Source organism: Typopeltis vanoorti, chromosome 3 (genome assembly GCF_054136105.1).
Source record: "Typopeltis vanoorti isolate ZY-2024b chromosome 3, IOZ_Tvanoo_1.0, whole genome shotgun sequence".
Lineage (NCBI taxonomy): Eukaryota > Metazoa > Arthropoda > Arachnida > Uropygi > Thelyphonidae > Typopeltis > Typopeltis vanoorti.
Window position 1 is genome coordinate 101,135,384 of NC_143551.1, and position 14,176 is coordinate 101,149,559.

General features: G+C 36.0%; 1 protein-coding gene across 1 annotated transcript in view; it reads right to left on the reverse strand.

Moving 5' to 3' along the window:
• The window catches only part of Ipo9 (Importin 9), a 493,522-nt gene that overhangs the window by 421,933 nt on the left and 57,413 nt on the right, over window positions 1-14,176 (reverse strand). The window lies entirely within an intron of this gene.

Sequence of the window (14,176 nt, forward strand, 5' to 3'; positions counted from 1 at the left end):
AAGATTTTAAAATTCAGTATGATAGATTTGTTGTCAATTGAATGAATCCCCCCCCCCCCAGTGAGTCTGCCAACTCCATGGAGGCTTCTTCTTCAACCCATTCTTGAATAGCAGGCAATATCAATTACACCTAAATCTCTTTTTATGCGAATTTTTTTTACGCGAATTGGGATATCAAAAATAATTTTTTTTTTACGGATTTTTATTTACTTTTACGCGACCAACCTAAAGTCTAAGTTAGGAGAAAATCCGTAATTCAAGAAAATTCTGAGAATTTTGTAGAATTGCATTCTCGTTTCAATTAAGAAAATTCTAAATTCTAGAAAATTCTGAGATTTTTTTTTTTTTTTTTTTTGCATTCTCGTTTCAATTAAGAATATTCTAAATTCTTACGAATTTCATTTATTGGGAATTCCCCGAATTACTTAACTGACTGCGCATAAAAAAGCAGTTCTTAGCAGTTTGAATTTGGTGTTTGAGTAGACAACACAGTTACCACATTTTTTGCATTTGCATTTTTTAAGTGAAATCAAAATAAAAATTGAGTTATAAAATTAATAATTTTGCCAAGAAATAATAAATGGTAAGCTATATGTAATTTTTAAACTTTAATTTCATTAACCGAAGATTTTAATCCAGCCCTCACATGATGTTGGCGATAACCAAAAAAAAAAAAAAAAAAGGAAAGCCGTTTCCTTGGATATAAAAATTCAAATTTTAGATCGTATTCAAACTGGGGAAGGTGCAACGGCTATGGGTAAGCATTTTGAGTCCGTGAATCAACTGTCAGATCTATAAAGTAAATGAAGAGGCTATTAGAAATGCTGTATGTTCTGGTACAAAATCGAGTGCGAAATTATCATCATACACAAGAGATATTGTTCTAGAAAAGGCCGAAAAAGCTTTAGTCATGTGGATAGAAGATGATGTACAAAAAAGAATGCCAGTTGACGGAAATTCCATCAAGCAATCAGCATTGAGATTTTATGAACAGATTAAAAAACTGCAGCCAGATATTTCATCTCAATCGAGGAAAAAATATGAATTTCATGCAAGCAATGGTTGGCTGGCTAAGTTTATTAAAAGACATGCTCTTCATAATATAAAAATTAAAGGTGAAACGGCTTCTGCTGATGAAACAGCTGCTAAAGCATTTCCACAAAAACTTGCTAAAATAAATGAAGATGGAGGTTACACTTGTGAACAAGTTTGGAATATGGATGAAACCGGCCTTTTCTGGAAAAAAAATTCCAAACAGGACTTACGTATCAAAAATGCAAAAAACTGTTGGTGGGTTCAAAGCAGCAAAGGATCGCATAACACTCCTATTTTCTTCAAATGCTTAGGAGATCGGATGTTAAAACCACTGCTCATAAATCGATCATTAAGACCACGGTCAATGAAAGGCGTACATTTTCAAAAATTGCCAGTTCATTGGATGGCCAATAAAAAAGCTTGGGTGACCATTGATATTTTCACTGAATGGTTCCACAAACATTTTGTGCCAGAGGTTAGACGCTATTTGAACGACAAGGGTCTCGAATTTAAAGTGCTTTTGATTCTTGATAATGCACCCGATCATCCTGCCATAGAACACCCAAATGTGCAATTTTTTTTTCTGCTGCCCAATAACACATCATTGCTACAACCTCTAGATCAGAGTATAATTGTGACTTTTAAAACATATTATGTCAGACAAACATTTCAGTACCATTTGAACAAGCTAAATGATGATGAAACACTGTCAGTTATGGATGTGTGGAAAAAATTTTCAATTATGGATTGTATTGATCAGGTTCGATTATCATTATCTGAATTGAGACCAGAAACTATGAATGCATGCTGGAAAGCTATTTGGCCCGCATGTGTTAAAGAGAATGCTCCTGTTCCCTTCAATCATACTGCAAAATTCCCCAATATAATAAGTTTGGCATGTAAAATTGGCGGAGAAGGATTCAATGATCTTACTTCGGCAGATATCGAAGAATTGTTAATTGATAAACCTCTTAGCGAAGACGAAATATTGGAGATTGTTTCTGAGACTCCTGAAAGCGAAGAAGTTAATGATAATGATCAAGATAATCCTACTTTTATGCTGATATTATTAAAGGAGGTCTTCAACTGGCCAGTAATTTAGGCAACTATTTTGCCCAACATGATCCAAATGAAGAACCAATTTTATGCATGTGATCGATATAGATGAATAACAGTGAAGATAATATGCACCCTTGCCTCATACCTCATTTTAACATCATACCACCTTCCTGTACCACCATCAATTATTTTTTCTGACTTACAACTGAAATATAGACCATGTATTACTTGATATAACATACCAATTACACCATATAAATAACTGTAGTGTTTTGAACAGCTTTCCACTTATTGAAAGTTTATTTTTCACTAGGTTAGACTATGATAAATTTAGTTTAATTCTTTATCCCAGTGAGAGCAAACAAAGTTTGCACCTGAAAATATCTTCAGGGACTGAATATAGTGTTGTACTATCTTACCTGGGTAAGTAGTACAACACCAGGCAACTCGTAGCAAGGTGGAGCAAGCAACCAACACTCCTATCCCATCATCTCCAATAATGCAAAACACATCATATATAGCAAATATGACCTTGCTACTGCTTCTGCCTGGTATCTCCAACTCTGGGCCTGGCTCCCTGAAGAGATCTCAATAAAGGTCGAAACTAGTCTGGGTAGTGGCCAATCCCTTATTGCATAACAGTATACATATCCACAAGGAGATGTGTTTTGCATTATGGGAGATACTGGGATAGGAGTGTTGGTAGCTTGCTCCACCTTTGCTACGAGTTGCCTGGTGTTGTACTACTTACCCAGGTAAGATAGTACAACACTATATTCAGTCCTGAAGATATTTTCAGGCGCAAACTTTGTTTGCTCTCACTGGGATAAAGGATTAAATTAAATTTATCAGAGCTTTCCACTTAGCATTTTGCCATATGCTATTTCCATATCTACAAAACGTAAATATAGATCCTTGTATTATTCCCATGATTTCATAACAACGTGAAAATCTGATCCTGACTATTTGGTCTGAACCCAGCTTGATTTCCCCAAATTTCAATTTGACAATTTTTCTTAGCATCGACTCAGGTGCACTTTGCATAAATCTTACCTGGAACTAAGTCAAGAAACCTAATTCTCAATTCAGTATTGTTATGATTCAGTTTCAGAAGCACAGAACCACAGTGCGCCTCAAAATGCACTGTGGTTCTGTGCTTATGAAACACAAAGTGCACCTCATGTGCACTTTGAATAAATCTTACCTGAAACTAAAGAAACCTAATTCTCAATTCAGTATTGTTTATCTTTTTATAGATGAGTACAATGAGAGCTCTGCCACTATCAACTACAATTTAACTTACACACCAGGCCTTCTGAATTATGATTATGCAGTGCTGCCACTATAAAACTTTCATGTCTCCATATCTGTACATTCTATCTGAATATCATCTGAATAAGATGCCATTCTACATTTGAAATTTCTGACATCTTTTTCTACCTCAATATATACTTCTTATTAGATTCCTCTTAAATATTTTCTACCACTGACTTTCATTTAAGTCCTTCAAAGTCATTATGATGGAGAACAAATTGAATGAATTTATATGGAATAGAAATTAGTCAAAACATTAAACTAGCTGTATACTAGACAATGCTCAAACTAATTTACTTTCTGTTCTGAGAGGTGGGTTAAAAATAAAACAGTTGATTAAAGACCGGAGATCAGAGATATGAGAGTTCTGAGAAAGATTACAGAAGGGAACAGATGGCATGAATGGCAGAATTACATTAAATATGATATCAGAAAGAAACTTGACAATAATAAATTTAGTTTAATCCTTTATCCAAGTGTAAGCAAACAAAGTTTACGCCTGAAGTATTTTCAGGACTGAGGCAACTCGTGGTAAAGGTGGAACAAGCTCTCATCACTACTTGTCTTAGTATCTCCCATAATGCAAAGCACATCTCCTTGCTGACATGTATAACGCTAGCATTAAGGGAAGGGCCACTACCCAGACCAGTTTCGACCTTTATTGAATGTTCAAGTACAGGTCAAACTCCAAAAACTCAGCATTATTCCCCTCAGTAACAGGCTCACCCTGCCACTGAGAAGAACTCTCAGAACCGGTTGGCTCTACACCGTGGCAGGCTCACCCCACCACCGAACAGAGTCGCTCATTTGGTGTTAGTAAAAACCATTCCATGTCCTGAGCAGAAATCCAACAGATATTTGCCATTATTATTAGCTTTGCTCTTCTCTCCAAATTTTCCCAAAATATTTTTGTATGTCTGACAATCATTTCCTACTCTGCTATTTAGATCCACAACAAGGACCAACTTTTCCTTTTTCATTGTGTCAGTTGCTTTTTCTAAAGCCTCAAAAAAATTCCTCCACTTCTATCTTAGTAGAACCATCTGTGGGACCATAGGCACAAATAAGTCTCATTGTCTAGTTCCCCATTCTCATATCTGCCCACATTACTCTACCTTGAGACTGCCTGCCATTCAAGAAGATTAGCTTCGTATTTTGTGTTGAATACTATGGCTACTCCTTTTCCTTGATTGTCATTGCCTGAATATAACATTTTGTATTTATTGCTCAGAAAGATCTCACTAGTTTTTGTCTTTTTTGTTTCAGTCACAACTATTATGTCGATCTGGTACTTATCTAATTCCTCAGCTAGCTCCATTTCTTTGCCGTTCAGGCTTCTTATGTTGATAGTACTGATCTTTAACTCTGGTGATGTTGAGTTCGGGTGTGTTTTCAGATTTGTATCAGTAGCTGACTTTTCGCTGTTCGCCCTGGTTCCCTGGTGAAAACAATGGGGGGGGGGGGCCTTGTTTAACCGGGCAACACCCCAGCCAGCATGAAATTTTGTCATGTTGTACCATCATTTTCTATTTTGGTTTAACCAGTAAGAATACAATTTGGTCGGCTAAATCCCAAATTGCCAGCCCATCCTCGTTCGTTCAGTATTCAGGTAGATATCCAACAGGGTGCAAACGAGAAGGTGAGAAATGGACATTAGGTCAGAAGCCCTGGTCGGTTCTCCGTATTCCTTTAAAGGTTATGTGGAGGTCTCCTCTCAGTTATACAGCTTTGACACTTAAGCACCCCGTGGTGATACTAAGGTGGATGCAATGGAGAAGTCATATTCACCTATAGGAGTTGCCAAAAGGTGTCTCACCTTATTATTAAATTACTCTGGATTTAGAGAAAGATGTTGGAAGTTTTTTCCCCACTTGGTTAGACTTTAATAAATTTAGTTTAATCCTTTATCCAAGTGTAAGCAAACAAAGTTTGCACCTGAAGTATCTTCAGGACTGAGGCAAAGTGACATTCCACATTTGAAATTTCTGAAAATTTTGAAAAAGACAAGGAGTGATGAGAGCATGGTCCACCTTTACCACGAGTTGCCTCAGTCCTAACATATGGTTCCCATTTGTCCCGTTTTTTATAAAAATGTCCCGAGTTAATTCCAAAAGTCCCTTTTTTAAGTATCCTCATCTCATCTTCCTTATACACTCTTTTACCTTGCGGTGTCGAGGGTCCATTAATCATCGGACCTCACTCCGTTTACAGGATAAGGTGGTCAGTCTTATGCCCCGGTGTATTCTATGGCCTGTAGTGTTGAGTTCTCAAGGCCAGTTTGCCTGTTTTGCAGGATGAAAAACCCCAGAATAAACTGGGGAAAAAACCCTGCTGTCCACGCCCAAGACTGGCTAACTTGGCTATGGCTGAGGAAGATCCTTCAGCTCCTCACGTCACCAACGGGAATCGAACCTAGGACACTCCTTCCCCAGGCATATGGTTGCGAAGCGCATAGCCACTAGGCTAACCGCACGGACAGTATCCTTCAGGAAAAAAATTGATAAATGGATTTTATCTTGTTTTTAGTACCAATTTCTATTACAATGTTGATAATAAATTTTATTTCTTATTTATAATAATAATCATTAGCATTATATAAATAATATAACTAATGGCAATGTTCTTTTTTCCCATGCTTCTGTCATAACAATATTTTACTTGATCAATACTTTGCGTGTTATAATTATCATTTTCTACCCCTATAATGCCGAAATGTAAGTGCAGTATCAATGATTATATTAGAAGAGAATTTCCTTCCATTAAAGGTGTATATGAAAATGTGGAATGTACTTTATGTAACTGTAAATTTTGTATTTCGCACGGTGGTCAAGCAGACGTAGTCAACCACGTGAAAATGAAAAAACATAAAGCTGCTGTTCGTATTAAGGCTTCCAATTGCAGTATAAGTAATTTTTTAATTGTGAAAACCAAGAGTGAAAGGGAAAAAGAGTTATCACTGGAAGCGTAGGAAGCAACCTTCGCGTATCACACAGCGGTGCATAACCACAGCTTTAACTCCATGAACTGCAAAACAACCATTGTGAAAAAAGTTTTCAACAATAAATTCAGGTGTTCATAAACAAAGTGCAAGACAATAATAATCAATGTTATTGTGCCATTAGCGACAAAGAGACTGAGAAAGAGCTAAAAGAAGTTCGTTTTATATCAGTACTAATCGATTCATCAAACCACTTTAACATGAAATTAGTGCCTCTGGTCATTAGATACTATCATTCAGAAAAAGGTGTGAAGGTGAATGTGTTGGAGTTAGTTAATTTAGGTGGTGAAGCTTCAGAACTTTTATTTCCTTATGTGTTGGAAGTGTTACTGCTATATTAGCAGATAATACAAATACAGCAATCCCTCAATTAGTGCACCTAATGCGTTCTTTAAAACAGGGGCATTAATCAAAAACGCACTAATCGAATATAATAACCTATGGGAAAATGTATAATTCGTTACTCAGATTTCTTTTTTGACCCTTAATTGTTTTTATAAAAGAATTAGGTTATGTCTCAGGGTCTAGTTAAAGGAAAACCATGAAGCTGAAAGACAAAACATATTCAGAATATAAATTTATTATTCTACTTCTTAAAGAATTTAGTGATTTTTTAAGAAGTAGAATACTTTGGCAGGCATTTTGTTTCTTTTTTTTCATACAACCGACGGTATGGCCCTATTGCCTCTTCTACTCTTCTGCAAATTTTACTGCTTCTCACCTCATCAGGGTCAGCCTCTAAGCATTGCCTGCTTACAAACTGCGATTGTACAAAAAATATTTTCAAAATTGTTTCTGTGAAATCTCTTTTGGCTAACTATCAGTGGTTAAATTTTCTTCATGTTCTTCAGGATCTTCCTGCTGTGCATCTAAATTTAGCAGGTCGGAATCACTCAATTCTTCAGAATGAGATTTAATTAACTCTTGGACGTTATCATTGAAGGGGAGAAAGAAATGAAGGACGTAAGAATTGGTCGTCAACAGCAAAATCATGGGTTTTATAGATAAAATTTCCCAACTGTAATACAAGCAAAATAGTTACCACTTAAAAACTACAATGATCATAAAAGAGAAGTTAATTTTCCGACGTGTAATAATAAACAACTCATCCCAGAAGAAGACGGATTGATTACCTTATTATCGGAATGGATTCTCCTTTTTGTGACATGCGCAGAAGTGTCAAAGGGTTTCGAATCTGTCGACGTACTACAGCAGATGACATAAATTTTGGCGGAAAAAATTTGGAACATAGTGTACATAGTGTAAAATGTTTTAAATCGGTAACTAAATTATTTCATTCTGGTGAGTGATTTTTTAAAAATAGTTAGCCATAAAAATGTATAGATAGAAAATTTTTAAAATCTGTAACATTTATTTTTAAGATGTATATAGGCGCACTAATCGAATTTGGATATCGAAAAAAAATGACGCACTAATCGGGAGTGCATTAATCGAGGGATTACTTTGGTGGAAAGAAGAGAAAGGGAAAGAATAATCTGTACTTCAAAATGCAAGAAACACTGAACAATTTAATTGGAATTGGTTGCCCTGCACATATATCACATGCTGTGCAGACTGCTTCAGACTGCTTACCTATCGATCTTCAGTTAATAATTAACAAGATTTACCAACATTTCCACATATATTGTGTACAAGTTGAGGAACTTAAATCATTTTGTGAATTCACAAACACAGAGTATAAAACTGTTTTGGGTAGCAGCAAGACAAAATGGCTCTCTCTTTTGCCTGCAATCCAGCGGGTTATTGACATGTTCCCTTCACTGAAGTCATATTTTCTTTCTATTGACAAACAGTCTATCAATCTCAAAAATTTCTTTGAAAATCCACTTTCAATTACATTCCTGCATTTCCTTGCCAGCCAGTTAAAAACCTTTTATGATACCATTAAATGTACTGAAAAGCAAGATATAACAGTAATTGAAGTGAAGGACGAAACAAACTGGTGGAAAGGTTAAATTGAAAGAAGGCAGAAAAGTTTCTTACAACTACTGTGAGAAAATAGTTGCAAGAATTAGAAAAAGAAGGACACATAACAGTTGAAAAGTTTGAAAGCTATGCAGTAGATTTCTACTGCACCTGTATTGAATACTCCAGGAGTGGTGTACACCACTTCTCACGTCTTCAGTCTATAGATTGGATTAATTTGAAGGGAAAGGATCCTGTAACTTGGAAGAACATAAAAGAAAGCTACATTGTCACTAAGTTTTACTGTGAATAAAGAGGACTTATTTGATGAGTTTGTATGTGTGAAAAAATATTGTGAAAGCAAATTTGAAGTGTGGAGTGAACAGAAGGATCAAAATGTCAGTGATAAACAGTGTGAAATGTTTGCTCATTTTACACAGCAAGGTATAAATTCTGGGAGTATTAAATGCTTAGTTAGTCTTTGTTTAGCACTGCCAGGAACTAATGCAGCTGTTGAACATGTTTTTTAATTAATAAATGTGCTCTGAACAGATAAAAAAAAACAGAGTTAAAATTGAGACAGTAAAAGCTTTAATCATTTAAAGACATATTTTAAGAATTTCTCTTGTGCTGAATTCTATGATCAAATATCAAAAGAAAAAAAAAAAAATTCTTGAACAAGTCCATAAATCTGATAAATATTTTTCTAATTAAATGTTTGTGATTAATAATCCTTTTTTAAAGTGGATTTAATGTTAATGTATTTATAGCAGTATTTTTAATTTAAAGTGCAACATATATAATAGTTTTATTTTGGGTTTTCTTAATTTTTAACATGTCTCGTTTTTTTTTTTTTTTAAATATCCAGAGTTTTTTAAGTAAAGAATGTTCCAAATTTTAGTAAAACATTATGGGAACCCTATTCTAACCAAGTGGGAAAAAACTTCCAACATCTTTCTCTAAATCCATAGTAATTTAATAATAAGGCGAGACCTTTTGGCAACTCGTATAGGTAAATATGACTTCTCCATTGCTTCCACCTTAGCATCACCAGCACCTCTGGGTCTGGCTCCCACTGACAAAGCCTCAATAAAGGTCGAAATCGGTCTGAGTAGTGGCCCTTACCTTAATGCATAGCATCATACATGTCTGGAAGGAGACACGTGTCTGTGTGCTTTGCATTATGGGAGACACTAAGACAAGAAATGATGAGTGCTTGAACCACCTTTACCACGAGTTGCCTCAGTCCTGAAGATACTTCAGGCGCAAACTCTGTTTGCTTACACTTGGATAAAGGATTAAACTAAATTTATTATAGTCTAACCAGGTGGGAAAAAACTTTCAATGAAACTTGACAATGTTGGAATATGTGATGATCAGAGTTAATCTAAGGTGATACGGCAATTTAAATAAAATGGGAAGTACAAAGTTAGCAAAACAGGTATATGGTGGACACAAAGTTAAAGAAGCAGTCCTGTAAAAGAAGAAAGCATACCAAAAGTTCCTTGGAAATAAGTTGACAGATGCCCTAAAAGAATTCAGAGAAAAATGTAATAGAGCTGCTAAGTTATGTATGAAAGTAGCTAAACAAAAGCCATGAGAAGACTTTCATAAGCTTGTAGAAAATAAATATTAGGAAGGTGGCAAAATGTTCTGTAGGCTATTGAAGAAGCTTAGAAATGGAGAAAAGAGTACCGTAAAAAGAATCAAAGATGATAAAAGCAATATGAAAACTGAAGATAAGGTTATCCTAGATGTGTGGAGTAATTACCTTCCAAAACTTGAATGAAACAAGCAGTGTCAGAACGGTAGTAAAAAATTTAAGAAAAATGGAAACAGGAGTACATACTTTAGATAGAAAAGGTCATCAAAAACTTGAAATGTGAAAAGCCAGCTGAAGTAAATGATATTCAACCAAAATTACTTAAGTATGGAAGTATGCAAGTTTTGCAGTAGCTACACTGCAAAATTCAGAGGGCCTAATCAGAAGGTCGAATTCCAGATTATTAGAGCAGAGCTCTCATAGTACCCATCTATAAAAAAGGGAATAAAGTTGAATGCAAGAATTACAAAGGAATCTCTCCACTAAGAGTCCCAGGTAAGATTTATATAAGCATACTTGAAAAGAGGATAAGAAAAATTGTGGAGTAGAAATTGGTAGAACAAGCTGGATTCAGGCTAAATAGAGGTTGTCAGGATCAGATTTTCACTTTACAACAAATAGTTGATCATGGAAGTATGACCTGTATTTAAGTTTTGTAGATCTGTAAAAGGCATATGACAAGGAGCTCAGGGAAAAGCTTTTCAAAACAATACAGTTATATGGGGGTAAATGGAACATTATACAAAGCAGTTCATAGTCAATGTTCAAGTTGTAAGTTGGGAGATAAAACTGAAGGAAATACAGGAAGATGGTTTGATGTAAAATCAGGTATAAGACATTACTAAATCATTTAAGGAATTGACAACGTAAATACGAACATAAATTAAATTACATTTTAATAAATATTTCCGATATTTCGGCAACTTCACGTTGCCATCTTCAAAAGGAACTTACAAAAAAAGGAACATGCACGTAGGCACTACAACACAGTAACTGAGAATGAAGTGATGAAGCTATTGTTCCCCTAAAAGTCCTGATGGTGCACTCTAGCAGGCTAAGTAGGTGTTCTTGGCCATTGGGCTGAAGGTCTGCTGATGTAAGCCTCACAAATTTGGGGCAGTCTCATACAACCAAATTTGTTGAGGTTTGGAGAGTTTCTTAGGGCTGAGGCTGATTCCATAAATAGTCTTTCGAATTTGTATTTGCTACGATACAATCCCACCAACTCACAAATCAGAAAACTTCACAGGCTCCTTAAGAAAGTCACTTCTTGGCCTGTAGAAGTTACCAACAGATTAAAGCCGTTTAACTCTATACCCCCCCCCCCCATATTTATGGACTCCCAAAAATACATAAAGAAAATGTACCATTACGTCCCATAGTGGATGGCATTGATTCCCCCACACATACAAATTAGCTAAATATTTGGCCAAAGTGTTCACACACACTATACTGGCAACACACCATCACACATAAAAAAATTCAACCCACTTCAAAGCCAGCATAGAAAACCTTACACTCCAACATACTGACATAATGGTCAGCTTTGACGTCTCCTCCTTATTCACAAATGTCCCACTCAAGGAAACTTTAGAGCTAATCCAAGCTAAATGGATATCTCAGCCCTATTTCAGTTCACAATGAACTCAGGCTATTTGGTTTGGCAAGGAAAATTCTACAAACAAATAAAAGGGACAGCCATGAGTTCACCACTCTCCCCACCCTTGGCCAATTTCTTTATGGAGACCTTTGAAGAAAAAGACTTAGCCTCTGCCCCACAAAAACCAACCATATGGCTTCGCTACGTTGATGATGTGTTCGCTATTTGGCCACATGGCTCTGATACACTCCTCTCCTTCTTAACACACTTAAACAACCAACATCCCAGAATCAAGTTCACCCTGGAAAAAGAGGAAAACAACAGCCTCCCTTTCCTAGACACACTAGTAACCTGCCGGAACCTTGGTTTTCTCAGTTTATAGAAAACCCACTCATACAGGCAGGTACATTCACCAACAATCACTCCCCCCCCCCCCCTCACAACAATATGGAGTGATGAAAACACTATACAACAGGGATAAACTAATCTGTTCTAACGATATGGCCCTAAACACTGAACTAAATCACATCCTCAACACTTTCTCAGCCAATGGCTACCCCCCACACCAAAAAAAAAAAAAAATCCAAAAAATATTGAAACCTACAAACCACGACCCGCCCTCCACAACAAGGATTACTCTAAATCCATCACCATTCCCTACATCTGAGGCACCTCGGAAAAAATTACCAAAATCTTAAAAAAACATGACTTGACCTCCTGTTACAGACCATACAGAAAACTGGCATTCCTTATCCACTCCACTAAAGACTAACCACTTCCCCTAGACCTACCTGGTGTATACCAGGTCCCTTGCAGCTGTAAACTGTCTTACTTTGGCCAAACAGGCAGGACAGTCAATATCAGAATTTCTGAACACAAGGACTACATCCATTTTCACAAGTACAGCCATGCTGGTCTTGCAGAGCATGCTCTGGATACCCGCCATAGAATACGGTGGAAAAAAGCCACGATAATACACCGTAGTAAATTCAAATACGAAAATTCATGGAATCAGCCTCAGCCCTAAGAAAATCTCCAAACCTCAACAAATTTGGTTGTATGAGACTGTCCCAAATTTGGGAGGCTTACATCAGCAGATCTTCAGCCCAACGGTCAAGAACACCTACTTAGCCCGCTAGAAGGCACCATCAGGACTTTTAGGAGAACAACAGCGTCATCACTTCATTCTCAGTTACTGTGCTGTAATGCGTACGTGCATGTGCCTTTTTTTGTAAGTTCCTTTTGAAGATGGCAACGTGACGTTGCCGAAATATCGGAAATATTTATTAAAGTGTAATTTAATTTATATTCGTATCTACGTTGTCAATTCCTTAAGTGATTTAGTAATGCATAACCAAGGTATAAGCCTGTCTACCAGGTATAAGACAAGAATGCACATTATCTTCACTCTTATTCGTCATCTATATGGATCACATTATAAAAGAAAAGTGGCATTAAACCCAGTGGCAGCTCATGGCTTGAAATCATGGAGGGTGCTGCAACTTTCGAAATATACATACACACTGAAAGTACAGTGTATACGTGTTTGGATAAAATATCAAAATCATGGTAAAAATTTTTTTAAAAATTAAACATGAAAAATGATTGTTTATTATCGATAAAATTACACAGTTTGGTATAATTCAAAACTACTTAGAAATAAAACATATTCTTCTTGTTTTGTTTCATGAAAAAATATTGTTTATTATTGATAAAATTATAGTTTAGTATAATTCAAAATTATTTAAAAAGTCTGAGGTCATAATTGTCAATAACCTCAATAATGTTCTAAAATAAAAACTATAACAAATGTTATGTCTTTAATTGTAATGTCCAAATATTTAAAGAGATGGAGCAAACACGATAAGCACTAGGAACAATCTACTACTGTCGCAAACTGCATATAAACAACAGTGGAACTGTGCAACGGACAGTGCCACATTACACTAATAGCTCGCATCTCAGTATGGCGTGGATATGCTAGCGCACGTAGCAATATGACACTGTGGTAAACACAGTGCTGCTAGCATCCTTCGACCTGCTAAATCCTACAAGATGGATTTTTATTATTTTTTATACAAAATAAGAGTTGTATAGGATTGTTGATGATAAAATTAAATATTACAAGCAAATATAAATAAATTAATAAATATACAGTCATACCCCGACTTACGCTACCCCTATTTACGTGAATTCGGAGTTACATGGTTTCTTATATGTACCTATTCCCGTCCTGCTTCATGCCTCACCACTAGTCGTATCTTTCCGGCTCTGGCCGCATTCACCAGTGTCGCACAGACTGTAAACAAGCACTGACGTGTTTCGTGTGGTCTCCATTCATACATGATTTTTATAGTCTACAAACCTTGCGATTGTTTAATGTTATGTTCTTGATAAAAATTTTATCACATAAAAAATAATGTCGTCCAAAAGAAGCAAGTCTGATTCTTCTACAGCTAGCAAGAAAAGAAAAACATTGACTTTGGAAACAAAACTCAACAATATTAAGGATTTTGAAGGCAGAATGAAAATTTGTGAGCTGGCAAAGAAGTTAGATCTACAGGAATCCACAGTAAGAACAATCATAAAAGAAAGGTTTACAGACTTTGGAGAACATAGATTCTAACGAGGAACAAATTGT